The 13,571-nt window shown below is 35.9% G+C and overlaps 1 protein-coding gene across 46 annotated transcripts in view; it reads left to right on the top strand.

Annotated features, from left to right (window-relative positions):
- The window catches only part of LOC129633627 (craniofacial development protein 2-like), a 472,452-nt gene that overhangs the window by 299,086 nt on the left and 159,795 nt on the right, over positions 1-13,571 (top strand). For 2 of the 46 annotated variants that reach the window (XR_008705190.1, XR_008705183.1), the window contains exon 3: positions 9,222-9,351. The exons of the other annotated variants lie outside the window; for them this stretch is intronic. The gene's annotated coding sequence lies outside the window, so the exon portion shown is untranslated. The remainder of the gene's footprint in view (positions 1-9,221; positions 9,352-13,571) is intronic. 46 annotated transcript variants of the gene reach the window in all.

Here is a 13,571-nt window from a genome sequence, read left to right as displayed (position 1 = left end):
GTTCCTTTGCATACATAGTTATATTTCTTTGCTGTTATTATTTCCAGTATGCACTCAATCACCCATATTAATTATATGTTTACCCAAGTTAACTAAACTAACCACATCACCCATCTTAATTCTAACTTTTAGTCAAATCAGCTACTATTTCACAGACAACACTGGGAGTTAGGTAATTGAAAATTGCCTGTTATATACAAGCATTTTTAACAAAGCTCATGAACAAATCTAATGATCACCTATAAACATCCATGTCATTTTCCCACCAAAGATAAAAGCACTCTGTAATATAACAAACTGAGAAATGCAGCTGTTCCTTGTGACCAGTGTTTCAGTAGTCTATCTTACTTAGGCAGTATTAGATGTGCAAAGATTGCCTATTAATGAACTCAATTTTATATCATCTAAGGTTTTAAAATTAAATAAAATTAACCTCACATACTACCGAGCAAAAATTTATTTCAGCCTTTAAACTTTTTATTTTGTATTGTTGTATAGCTGATTAACAGTGCAGTGATAGAGTCAGGTGAACAGTAAAGGGACTCAGCCATACATATACATGTATCTATGAACAAAATTATTATTGATATGTTTTTCAGAAATAGGGTTTAATATAGTAGGAACTGTTTTCTTTTTTTCCTTCTTTTTAGTCCCAATATGATGTAAAAGTAAAATAGCTCATCTGATAGCCAGCATAAGCAGTTTAGGAAGTTCAAAATACCTAGATCTCTATGAAAAAAATTAAGTAATTGGTTATATATTCCAAGATGATAAATCAGAGAACATGTACTTGTATTTAGGGTTTTTTTTTAAATCATATTTTCAGACCATCTGATTGGTCTGTGATTCATCTTGATTGACCGAATTTGAATTCTTATATTACAATTCTGCTGAAGTAGCAGTCTCTATAAGAGGACTTTTAAAAAGACTACTATATTTTCAGTTTTACAAAGTTTCATTTAAAAAGTTTATTTCTGACAACTGAAGAGGATATTATTGCTATGTAAACATGTGTTAATCTCTTCAAGCCAATCAGAACAGAATTATGTTTGAGACTTTTATAATCTTATTAATAGTTGCCAAGATAGCAAAATATTTTACATTTACTAAATAAAAGGTAAATACTTTTATAGCTCTTCAGTCTTCAGTTCAGTTCAGTTCAGTCCCTCAGTCATGTCCGATTCTTTGTGACCCCATGAATTGCAGCAATGGCACCCCAGTCCAGTACTTTTGCCTGGAAAATCCCATGGATGGAAGAGCCTGGAAGGCTGCAGTCCATAGGGTCGCTGAGAGTCGGACACGACTGAGCGACTTCACCTTCACTTTTAACTTTCATGCATTGGAGAAGGAAATGGCAACCCACTCCAGTGTTCTTGCCTGGAGAATCCCAGGGACAGGGAGCCTGGTGGGCTGTCGTCTGTGGGGTCGCACAGAGTTGGACACGACTGAAGTGACTTAGCAGTAGCATTAGCAGGCCTCCCTGTCCATCATCAACTCTTGGAGTTCACTCAAACTAACAAGGGTTAATATAAAAGAAGCAGAAAAACTCATAATCTAGATCTATCTCAAAGGGCTAGCCTCCTTTCTAATAGTCAAGAAAGATTTTCTTGATTGATGTGAGATCATAGAAACATTTGAACAAATTCATAATCCAAAAAGGAAAAAAAAATCCAGCAAATCATTTTTGTTGTTTTTTGACTGACAGAAAACAGATTTAATTTTTTTCTCAATTTCCAAACCTGTTGCCACTACCTTTATGTCTTTCTCCTTCTGCTTGTTCAATTCAGTTCAGTTCAGTCACTCAGTCGTGTCCGACTCTGTGACCCCATGAATCACAGCACGCCAGGCCTTCCTGTCCATTGCCAACTCTCGAAGTTTACCCAAACTCATGAGCATCGAGTCAGTGATGCCATCCATCCATCTCATCCTCTGTCATCCCCTTCTCCTCCTGCCCCCAATCCCTCCCAGCATCAGGGGCTTTTCCAATGAGTCAACTCTTCACATGAGGTGGCCAAAGTATTGGAGTTTCAGCCTCAGCATCAGTCCTTCCAGTGAACACCCAGGACTGGTCTCCTTTAGGATGGACTGGTTGGATCTCCTTGCAGTCCCATAGCTAACAAGCTGAGAGCCATGTAGTATTGCCAGAAACCATCATTCAAGTATTTTTTTCAATCCAAAAAGTAAAGAACACTCTTAAAAAGGCTATCTAGTATAAGAATGGATAAATATATTAAAATTCCTTTTTAATAGACAACTTTCTGGAGAAGTTTTAGGTTCAAAGCAGATTTGAATGGAAAGTGCAGCGATTTCTCATTAATTCCTACCCCCAATTATGCATAGCCAACTCCTTTTTTTTAACATTCCTCATCAGACTGATACATTTGTTAAAATCAGTGAAACTGTCAGTTTATAGATTATGTTAGGATTCATTCTTGATATTGTACATTCCATGGGTTTGGACAAATGTATAATGACAAGTATTCACATTTATAGTCTCATACAGAGTAGTTACACTGCCCTAAAAATATTCAATGACTGACTCATTTATCCCTCCCTCCCTCCTAGCCTCTGGCAACCACTGATCTTTTTACTATCTCTATAATTTTGCCCTTTTCAGAATGTCATATAGTTGGAATCATATAGTACATAAAATTTTTGATTGGCTTCTTTCAATTAGTAACATGCATTTAAACTTCCTCCTTGTCTTTCAAGGAGTTTTCAAATGAGCCTGAAGCTCATTTCTTTTTTAGTGGTAAATGATATTTCATTATCTGGATCTACCAAAGTTTAACCATGCATCTACTGAAGAGCATTTTGGTTGTTTCCAGATTTTGACAGTTATGAATAAGACTGCTCTAAATATCTATGGGCAGTTTTTTGTATGGACATGAGCTTTCAACTCTTTGGGTGAATACCAAGGAACATGATTTTAGAATCATATGGTTAAGAATGTTTAGTTTTTATTTTTTTTTCTCTTAAAAAGTTTATTTTCCATATAAAGCATTAGAAACCACACACAAGAAATTTCAGCTCAAAAAATATATTTTTTTTAAGAATGTTACATCCAAAGTGTCTTCCAACATGGCTGTGTCATTTTGCATTCCCACCAGCAGTGTTAGAGAGTTCTTGTTGTTCCACACTCGTGCCAGAATTTGGTGTTGTCAGTGTTCTAAGTTTTGGCCATTCTTAATAGGTGTGTAATGATATCATATTATTGTTTCAGTTTGCATTACCTGGATGACATGATATACAGCACCTTTTCTTGTACAGATTTGCCATCTATATATTTTCTTTGGTGAGGTGATTTGTTCTGCTATGGTCTTTGACCCATTTTTTAGTAGTTTTGTTTGTTTTCTTTTTAAATATATGATGTTGGCTTCCCTTTGAGCTCAGACAGCAAAGAGTCTGCCTGGAATGCAGGAGACCTGGGTTTGATCTCTGGATCAGGAAGATCCCCTGGAGAAGAGATTGGCAATCTACTCCAGTATTCTTGCCTAGAGAATTCCATGGACAGGCCATGGGGTTGCAAAGAGTCAGACAGCAACTAACACACATATATGTAATGTATATTTTAGGTTCACAATGTAATGGTTTGATATGGTACATATCCATGGTGAAATAATGACCACATTCAAACTAATTAACATAAACGTCTCTTCATATAGTTACCATCTGCATGTGTGTGTGTGTGTGTGTGTGTGTGTGTGTGTGTGGTGAGAGAACCTGAAATCTACTCTTTTAGCAAATTTCTAACATACAGTACAGTAGTAAGTATAGTCATCATGCTGTGCACCAGATCTCTAGAACTCATTCACCTTATACAATGGCAACTTTGTACCCTTTGGCTAACATGTGCTGATTTCTCTCACCTCCCCATTCCTAGTAACTACTGTTCTAGTCTATGCTTCTATGAATTCAACTTCATTCGATCTGCATATACATAACTCATGCAATATTTTTCTTAATATGTGTGGTGTATTTCACTTAACATAATATCTTCCAGTTTCTTTCATGTTGTTGCAAATGGCAAGATCTCCTCTTTAAGGCTAAATGACTTTCTGTTTGGGTGTAATCACAGTTCCTTATTCATTTGTCCATTAACAGAGACTTAGATTGTTCATGTTTTGGCTATTGTGAATAATGCTGAAGTAAATATGGTTGGAGTGTTTGTCTTCTAATTGTTGACTTATAAGAGTTCTTTGTATATTTTGGATAATAATCCTTATTCAGCATGTATTTTGCAAATATTTTCTCCTAATTTGTGCTTTTTTTCATTCTCATGATACTACCTTTTGGAGAACAGAAATTTTAATTTTAGTGAAGTCCAGCTTTTTCAATTATTTCTTTCATAGATCATACATTTTGTGCTCTATCTTTAAAGGAATATTATATCCAAGGTTATCTAGGTTTTCTCCTATGTTTTCTTTTAACAGTTTCATTATGTTGCATTTAGGTCTGTGCTTCATTTTGAATTAATTTTTGTGAAGAATATAAGGTCTGAATTGATTTTTTCTTTTAGTGAAATTTTAGATTGATTTAGATTAAAATTTAGATTAAATCTAGATTGATTTAAATCCCATTTGGGATTTATACACCATTTGGTCATGGTGTATAACTCTTTTTATACAGTTTTGGATTTGATTTGCTAACACTTTTGTTGAGAATTTTGCATCCATGTTTATGAGAGATAATGATCTGTAGTTTCCTTTTCTTATAGTATCTTGTCTGGTTTTGGTATTAGAGTATTGCTGATCTCCTAGAATGAATTGGGAAGTGTTCCTTTTGCTTCTATCTTCTGAAAGAGATTATAGAGAATTGGTATAATTTCTTTCTTAAATGTCGGGTAGAAACTAGTGAACTCATCTGGACATGGTACTTTCTGCTTCAGAAAATTACTAATTGTTCAATGTGTTTAATATATCCAAGCCTATTAAGATATCTGTTTCTTCTTGCTTGAGTTTTGACAGATTGTGCCTTTTATTGGAATTCCTCCATTTTATCTAGGTTATCAAATTTGTGTATATGCATCAAAAATTTCTACTAGTGTTTTTGCATATTTCCACAAGAGTAGAGAGAAAATGGATTTATTTCAAAGAGAAGAAAAATGGATTCAGCATTTCTGAATGTTTTGAAAACTACTAAATACCATAAAGAAAAAATCAATTCAGATGAAAACTGATTTGAAAATCAGCCTGTAGGTGACAATTTTTATCAGTTCACCACACTTACTGAATAACAATCCAAGCCCTGTGTTTTAGATACCCAATGCAGCATTTCCCCCTGCTCTCTTGTCTTCCAACTCTTAACTTCCTTTGTTTTCCACTGCTATTGATTTGGAATGGCAGAATTTTGTTTAACTTGGGGGCTGATATACAAGGCTAAGCTTTGTCTACGAACATCATTCATGGCATGGATTCTGTAAGATGTGGATTTTGAGCGATTCATTTAAGACTGCTAAGAAGAGTTTAAGCTATTTTTCTCACTTGACCAGCCTTCCTGTGGGCTGTAAGTAAAATATATGTTTTAAGTGATGGCAAGATTTAAGGGTGCAGTTAAAACATTTACTACAGATATTAAACCTAAAGTGTGGCCTCTCATACATTTTTGACACATTTTCAAGCAAGAGATCACATGAAAATCTGGTGATCATTGAGATAATGAAATTTGAATTCTAAGAACTTCTAACTTTTCTGTAATTGTAATTATGAGTGTTTGTTATCAAGTACATTTTACATAATAATTACTTTTTAGGATCAGAAGCTCAGAGGATATAAAATACTGTTGTTCTAAAGCTTTTCTAGTGACCAGTTTTTACTCTTTGTTCATATGTATAAGATATCAGATTTGACTTATTAATGATGTTAATTCAATATATTTCCTCTGTGGATTATATTTCTTTTATGGTCAGGAAAAAACCTTCTCAGACAACTGGATTTCTTTTTAATTTCCTTCATTTCACCTCCTGTGTCAAAATTGTAATGAGGATGCCCAGTATCGTATTTCTGGTGTCATCTCCCTGCTTCCATTGGGTTTTGATTATCTGTGTGATTAGGTTACTGATGTTGCTATCTACATCCTGCTTGTTCTGCTAATTTCTTTAGACACATTCTCTCAGAGAGAAAGATGAGATCTTCTGCATTGCAGCATTTTTAAAGAATTTCTTTTCAATTTCCTGTACACTTGTTTTTAAAAGAGGATTTTCCACTGTCCACTTTTGAATGATTTAAATATAATTTAAGATACAGTTATGGAAAGTAAAAAAAAAATAACCATTTAACATGTATATTAAATTGCTGTAAAACACATGTAAGAAACAATAATGTGTGTCAGATATCAAACAGTCAAGAACACTAAATAGGTACACATCAAGATCCGTGTAATACAACACTACCATGAATGAAGGAATATATATTGTACAGTGTTATAAACTAAGAAATGTGTATCTCAATCCAAAGAAATTTGCACATGAGATCATCATTAGTTGAATCACAGGTCATTAATTATTCATAAATTCCAACTGAATAACAATATAGATTATATTTCTTACAGATTGGTCTTTGCAAAGATTGGCTGATTCATGTCAATGTATGGCAAAAACCACTACAATATTATAAAGTAATTTGCCTCCAATTAAAATGAATTAATTAATTAAAAAATAAAATAAAATACACATTACTAACAAAAAAAATATAAAGCATAGACATTAAAAAAAATTGCAGTAAACATTCTTTAGTTCTCGAAGTACAGGTGCTGAAACGGAGATTTGCTTGTAGGAAATTTACTGGGGGATTCTCTCATATTAAAAGCCTATGATATCAGTTGAAAGTTTGTCTCACTTTCAAATTCATAGGCTGAAATCTTGTGGTATCAGAAGCGGGGCCCTTTGGAGGTCGAGTGGGACATGAGGGTAAAGCTGTAATGACTGGGATTAGTGCCCTTATAGGAGAGACCCCAGAGAGCCCCTTCTCCCTTTCTCTCATGTGAGGTTACAGCAAGAAGAGGCCCCCCAACCCCGACACCAGATCTGCTAGCACCTTGATCTTAGAACTTCTAACCTTCAAACTGTGAGAAATAAGTGTCATCTAGCCATTGTTCATGACTGCAGTCACTATCTGCAGTGGTTTTGGAGCCCAAAAAGTAAAGTCTGACACTGTTTCCACTGTTTCCCCATCTATTTCCCATGAAGTGATGGGACTGGATACCATGATCTTCGTTTTCTGAATGTTGAGCTTTAAGCCAACTTTTTCAAGGAAAGTTATGACCAACCTAGGTAGCATATTCAAAAGCAGAGACATTACTTTGCCAACTAAGGTCTGTCTAGTCAAGGCTATGGTTTTTCCTGTGGTCATGTATGGATGTGAGAGTTGGACTGTGAAGAAGGCTGAGCACCGAAGAATTGATGCTTTTGAAGTGTGGTGTTGGAGAAGACTCTTGAGAGTCCCTTGGACTGCAAGGAGATCCAACCAGTCCATTCTGAAGGAGATCAGCCCTGGAATGTCTTTGGAAGGAATGATGCTGAAGCTGAAACTCCAGTACTTTGGCCACCTCATGCGAAGGGTTGACTCATTGGAAAAACTCAGATGCTGGGAGGGATTGGGGGCAGGAGGAGAAGGGGACGACAGAGGATGAGATGGCTGGATGGCATCGCTGACTTGATGGACGTTAGTCTGAGTGAACTCCAGGAGTTGGTGATGGACAGGGAGGCCTGGCGTGCTGCAATTCATGGGGTCACAAAGAGTCCAACATGACTAAGCGACTGAACTGAGCCATTGTTCATTAGCCACATAGTTTGTTATCTTGCTATATCAGCCAGACTGAGCAACCTGTGCGGGAGGAAATGAGGGAAGCAAAGTCTGCTCCAGGAACTGCAGTGCCATGGAAAGTTGTGCAGCAGGGTGGCCCTCAGAATTGTGAATGGGAACAAGAGGGCTGGGGTGTCCTATCCATGCATACATCAGGAACTGGGGAGGGACTTCAAGGTAGGGTGAACCAGTTTCCGTGGGCTGATAGCAGTTCTAGGGAAGTGATCAGTGGTAAACTGGCACCAGGGGAATCTCCTAGAAACTGAAAGGATGAATGCTTTCATCTGTAGTCATGGGAGTATAGGCAGCACACTTTATCTAGCCTTTACCATTGGCCAATAACCCAATAAATCCTGGTGATGTTCAGGACTTTCATATACTTTTATAATTATCATAAAAGTATCATTTGTTCATCAAACCAACAAATGTCAAAAGGTGATGCTTACTTAATGATGGTTTGAATGATACAGTAAGAAAGTAAAACTTTTCCAAAAGAGGTGAATATAAAAATAAATTACACATTGGTAGAATGTTTTAAAAGCAGTTGGAAATGAACTTTTTTAGATACCAGAAAAATGAAAAAGAAAATTCAAAATAAGGCAAAGTATTAACAGTATATTTTTCTTATTTTAGTTATTTTTGGAACGTAGATTTTGTATATAGTTTTTGAAACAGTTTTTTATACTTTTTATATCTTCTCATTTTTTTTGCCAGTGAACATCTATTATTTTGACAGACAAGTGATTTCAAAAATTAATAATGACTTTCGGGGAATAGCTTAGTATTTATAAAAGCTCCAAAGAGAGGAGTAGGTATCATGACATTATTCAATGTTTAGGCTTCTGTGTAGTTAAGGACTGACAGACAGCCAGTGATTTTGCAAATCTAGGGTTTGACATTGGTTTACTTTCTCTGGGCATTCTATTGTTATTTTTTAACATGGTTGTTTTGCCCTGAAGGTTGCATATTATTACTGCTGAATCCAGACCATGCTATCCTGAAAAGCAGCTTACTACTATATATAAATTTTGCTGATAGCAGTAATTTTTCAGTTTTGTTACACTTCACTACATCCTGGAGGAATTTATCCAGATCTCTGAGTGCTTTTTTTTTTTTTTTTTTAATTCTGTTTTTTCATATCACATGTCCAGGAACAAAAAAAACCCCACAATATTATGTAAGAGACCACTCTATTCCTAGAGTGTTCTTTTCCTAAATACAGTAATCTGTAGCAACTTTTCTAGAAAAATGAAGCTTTGGGATATGTGAGGCATTTAGGGAGGAGGGATTTTGGGAGGGAGAGAGAAAGACGAGAATGTAAATGGAAAGAGATAAAGAGAAGGAAGCAAACTAGAATGATGAGGGAAATTAGAAAATGACTTCCGGTTGGTATATCTGTCTTCATTCCATTACCGATAGAAATAGCACCTATACGTCTTAGAGCCTCTGGTCCCAGGGCTAACACCATTTCCTGAAGGTGCAGGGGAAGGCCATGCTGCTTTAATTTCAGCACAAGGGCATCTGTGCTCGAAACCTACATCTTAATAAGGTAAATGGTCTGTTTTAGATATCGGATATCTAAGCACTGTTCTTTTGTATTAGCTTCATTTCTGTGTGATCAATTCTCTAGGCTGCCACGCAAATAAAATACATGGATGTGTGTATATGAAATCATTGTTCCTATAATTGTGCTGTGCCTGACCTCAAAGCAAATTGTTGATACATTTATGTGCCCTGGCTTGTTTCTTGTTATTAGAACACAGTATTTCTGAAAACACAATAGTGAATATTATCTTTTTAAAGCTTTTATCAACTTATCTACCAGAATCATGTGCTAAATGCCATGTTTAAGAGATAAATTAGTAATTCTAAATAATATGTACTGTTACCTAGTATTTATTCCTTTCACTATTATAACTGGAAAATACAGGCAACTGGTTATTCCATAAAAAGAGAGATAAATGGGATTTATATGTTGTATGCCAAAAGAAAATTATAGCTACAGGAAATGATAAACTTAAGGAAAAAATTAATATAAAGTGTCAAATCTTTATAAGTTCACAAAAGTCCATATTAAAAAAATCACCAAATTCTCTTGGATATAAATAGTATTGCTAGGAGTATGGAAACAGCTTGCTTACATTTTATTCCACAGGTGCCTTGTCATGGAAAGTTTGAAGGAAGGATATTGTTAATGTTTTCTGTATATGAAATTAGAGTTTATTAAAAATTATAAGAGTGAACTAGTAAACCTGAAAGGCAAAACATCTGTGAATCATACTGAGTATGGACCAGTAATTGATGACCGCAATTATCTTGAGGGAAGAGATTTAATACAATGCTAAAACAGACTTGAACATGCATTTCTTGGTTGTGCTTTTATATATACAACACATCTAGACACATGAATATGTGGAGCTCATACCAATTGGGAAGAAGGTCTGAATTAGGAAGAAAATGCTAGGAAACATAGATAAAACTATTGAGGAATTTTTTTTTAATTTTAATTTTAATTTATTTATTTTAATTGGAGGCTAATTACTTTACAATATTGTATTGGTTCTGCCACACATCAACATGAATCCACCACGGGCGTACACGTGTTCCCCATCCTGAACCTCCCTCCCACCTCCCTCCCCATACCATCCCTCCGGGTCGTTGAGGAATTTATTATTTGTTTTATAGGTAGAGGGGCTTCCCTGTTGACTCAGACAGTAAAGAGTCTGCCTGTAATGTGGGAGACCTGGGTTTGATCCCTGGGTTGGGAAGATCCCCTGGAGAAGGAAATGGCAACCCACTTCAGTATTCTTGCTTGGAGAATCCCCATGGACAGAGGAGCCTGGTGGGTTGCAATCCATGGGGTTGCAAGCAGTTGGACATGACTGAGAGACTAAGCACACGCACAGCATGAATAAATCAGGGGCTTTGCAGGTGGTGCTGGTGGTAAAGGACATGCCTGTCAATACAGGAGACATAAGAGAAGTGGGTTTAATCCCTGGGTTGGGAAGATCCCCTGGAGAAGGAAATGGCAGCCCACTCCAGTGTTCTTGCCTGGACAATCCCATGGACCGTGGAGCCTGGCGGGCTACAGTTCATGGGGTCACAAAGAGTTGGACATGAATGAAGTGACTTAGCACGCGTGAATAAATCAATACCCAAATCCCTGATCATTTTGGATCTTCTTGCCAAGCTGGCTTCACAGAACTATGAGTGCCTGGGTTGGCAGTTTACTCCACTCTGGAGAGCTTAATCCAATAAAAGATGAACCTGTGTGATTTGTATAGTAATGCAGTGTCCGTTTGGCAGCTCTTTTGATTCAAACTCAGTTTAGCTGTCCTCTCCCCTCCCTTTTCTCCCCTTTATTCTTAACTAAGAGAAGGCAATGGCACCCCACTCCAGTACTCTTGCCTGGGAAATCCCATGGATGGAGGAGCCTGGGAGGCTGTGGTTCATGGGGTCACTAAGAGTCAGACACAACTGAGTGACTTCACTTTCACTTTTCACTTTCATGCATTGGAGAAGGAAATGGCAACCCACTCCAGTGTTCTTGCCTGGAGAATCCCAGGGACGGGGGAGCCTGGTGGGCTGCCATCTATAGGGTCGCACAGGACATGACTGAAGTGACTTAGCAGCAGCAAGAGCTACTCATCTAAGATATAAATGAAAAATAGAAATGAACAAAGAGCAATGTTGAAGAAAATGCAAATGTATACTTTGAAGCCATGAAAATGTTCAGGTCATCCCATAAAATAGCTTAAAATGGCCAAGAGAAATGACATTAAACAGTAAATGGCAGTGGGTCAGGGTGAATTTGGAAAAGGACAAGGGAAAAGGTCATTGCCAAAAATGAGCAAAAATGAGCTTAAGGTCACTATTGTAATATAAAGGTATCAAAATACACTTTTTAGAGGTGTTAAAGCAAGGGCTTTAAGATCCTTTAAACACTTAGTAAATGCTCATTAAATGTGAGGTGCTTTTATTATTCGCCATATAACTTTTTTTCTCTAAGTATCTCTAATACATAATAGTTTATTTTTACTTTCTAAGTTTATGCATATGGTACAATGCAGTATTTTTCACAGTACCTGATTTCTTTTACTCAACATTATGCCTTTAAGATTCATCTGTGTGTTTTGGTGAGTTTGTAGTTCATTTCCAATGCTGTATAATATCTTATAGTTTGTATATAAACACTGTGTTTTATAATAATTCTATTATTGATGGGCATTTGATTACTTCTTGTTTGAACCTATTTTGAACACTTCTACTTTCTATACTCTTTTCCATGTATCTGGGGCATTATAAGCATGCATTTCTGTGGGCTATATACTCAGAAGTAGAAAAGGGAATATGTGTATCTTCAGTTTTAGTCAATACTGCCCAATTTTGTTCACAGTAGTTTACAAAAGCTCTATTCCCATTGCCATTTATAAGAATTCACTTTTTCACCAAAATTTTCTATTGTCAAACATTTTAATTTTGCCAATCTGATGGACTCATACTGATATCATTGTGGTTTTAATTTGTACTTCCCTATAATTAATGAGGTTAGAAACATTTTATAGATCTATTAGCTCTGTTGACACTCTGTTTTGTGAAGTACCTGCTCATATCTTGTGCCATTTTTATTAGATTCTTCTTCTGTTTGTCAGTTTTGAAAGCATGTACACATTTGGGGTACAAGCTTCTGGTTGATAATCTGTCAAAACAGCTGATAGATGCTTTACTATCAGCATTAATTTTTGTGTGTGTTTGTACGTGAAGCAAAGTCTTTTTTTTTTTTTCCCCCCAGTTTGGATGTTTTAGCATAATTTCTTGAAAAGACCACCTTGCTCTCTCTGCTCTATGATGTTGCCTCTTTTTTAAAATCAAGTGTTCATAGATACCTAGGTCTGTTTTTATTTTGCTGCACTTGGTTTTTCTAAGACAGACCCACACTTTCATTTCCATAGTTTTAGGACAAATCTTGACTTTCAGTAAAGCAGGTTCTCTTCCCCCTGACTCTTTCAAAATTTCTTTGCTATTTTCTGACCATCTTGTCTTCATACAAATTTTAGTATCAGTTTATCACCAGAAAGAAATATTTTTAAGTATTCAGATTTTGTGTGGGATTGCATTATATCTATAAATTGGAAAGAACTGACGTCTTTAATAATGCTGAGCTTTCTAATCCCTGAACATGATTTATGTCTCACCCCACACCTGCATTTCTTTAGATGTTTCTTTCATTACAATTTAATAGCTTTTTTTGTAGAGTTTTGTATATCTCCTGGGAGCTATATTCCTAAGTATCTGATAATTCATCTCTTGATCCTTCTGCATTCAAGGTATATGCAATCACAATAACAATAGTATTTTAATTTTTTTTCAATCTTAAAAATTTGTCACTCTATCTTGTCTTGCTGCCTTAGCCAAAACCTCCAATATAGTGATTAACAAAAACAGACAAAGCAGGTTTTTTTTTTTTTAACCTAAGCTCAATGGAAAACATTTTATGTCTCCAATTAAGATGTTTGCTATAGATGTTTTTGTACATATAGTGAAGAAATAAGCAAAAATTATTGGGCTGATCAAAAAGTTCATTTGGTTTTTCCAGAAGATATATAGGAAAACCCAAATGAAACTTTTGGGTTTCATATATTTCATATATTTCAAATATTAAACAAGGAAGTTATCCATGACTCCTGTCAATGTCTCATGCCCTACATCATACTCACTAGCACCCCTTACCACCTCCAGGTAGGTATATAGCTTTCTTGACATACATCA

The sequence above is a fragment of the Bubalus kerabau genome, chromosome 19, assembly GCF_029407905.1.
Source record: "Bubalus kerabau isolate K-KA32 ecotype Philippines breed swamp buffalo chromosome 19, PCC_UOA_SB_1v2, whole genome shotgun sequence".
Classification (NCBI taxonomy): Eukaryota; Metazoa; Chordata; class Mammalia; order Artiodactyla; family Bovidae; genus Bubalus; species Bubalus kerabau.
This window is presented reverse-complemented; position numbering and strand designations above follow the sequence as displayed.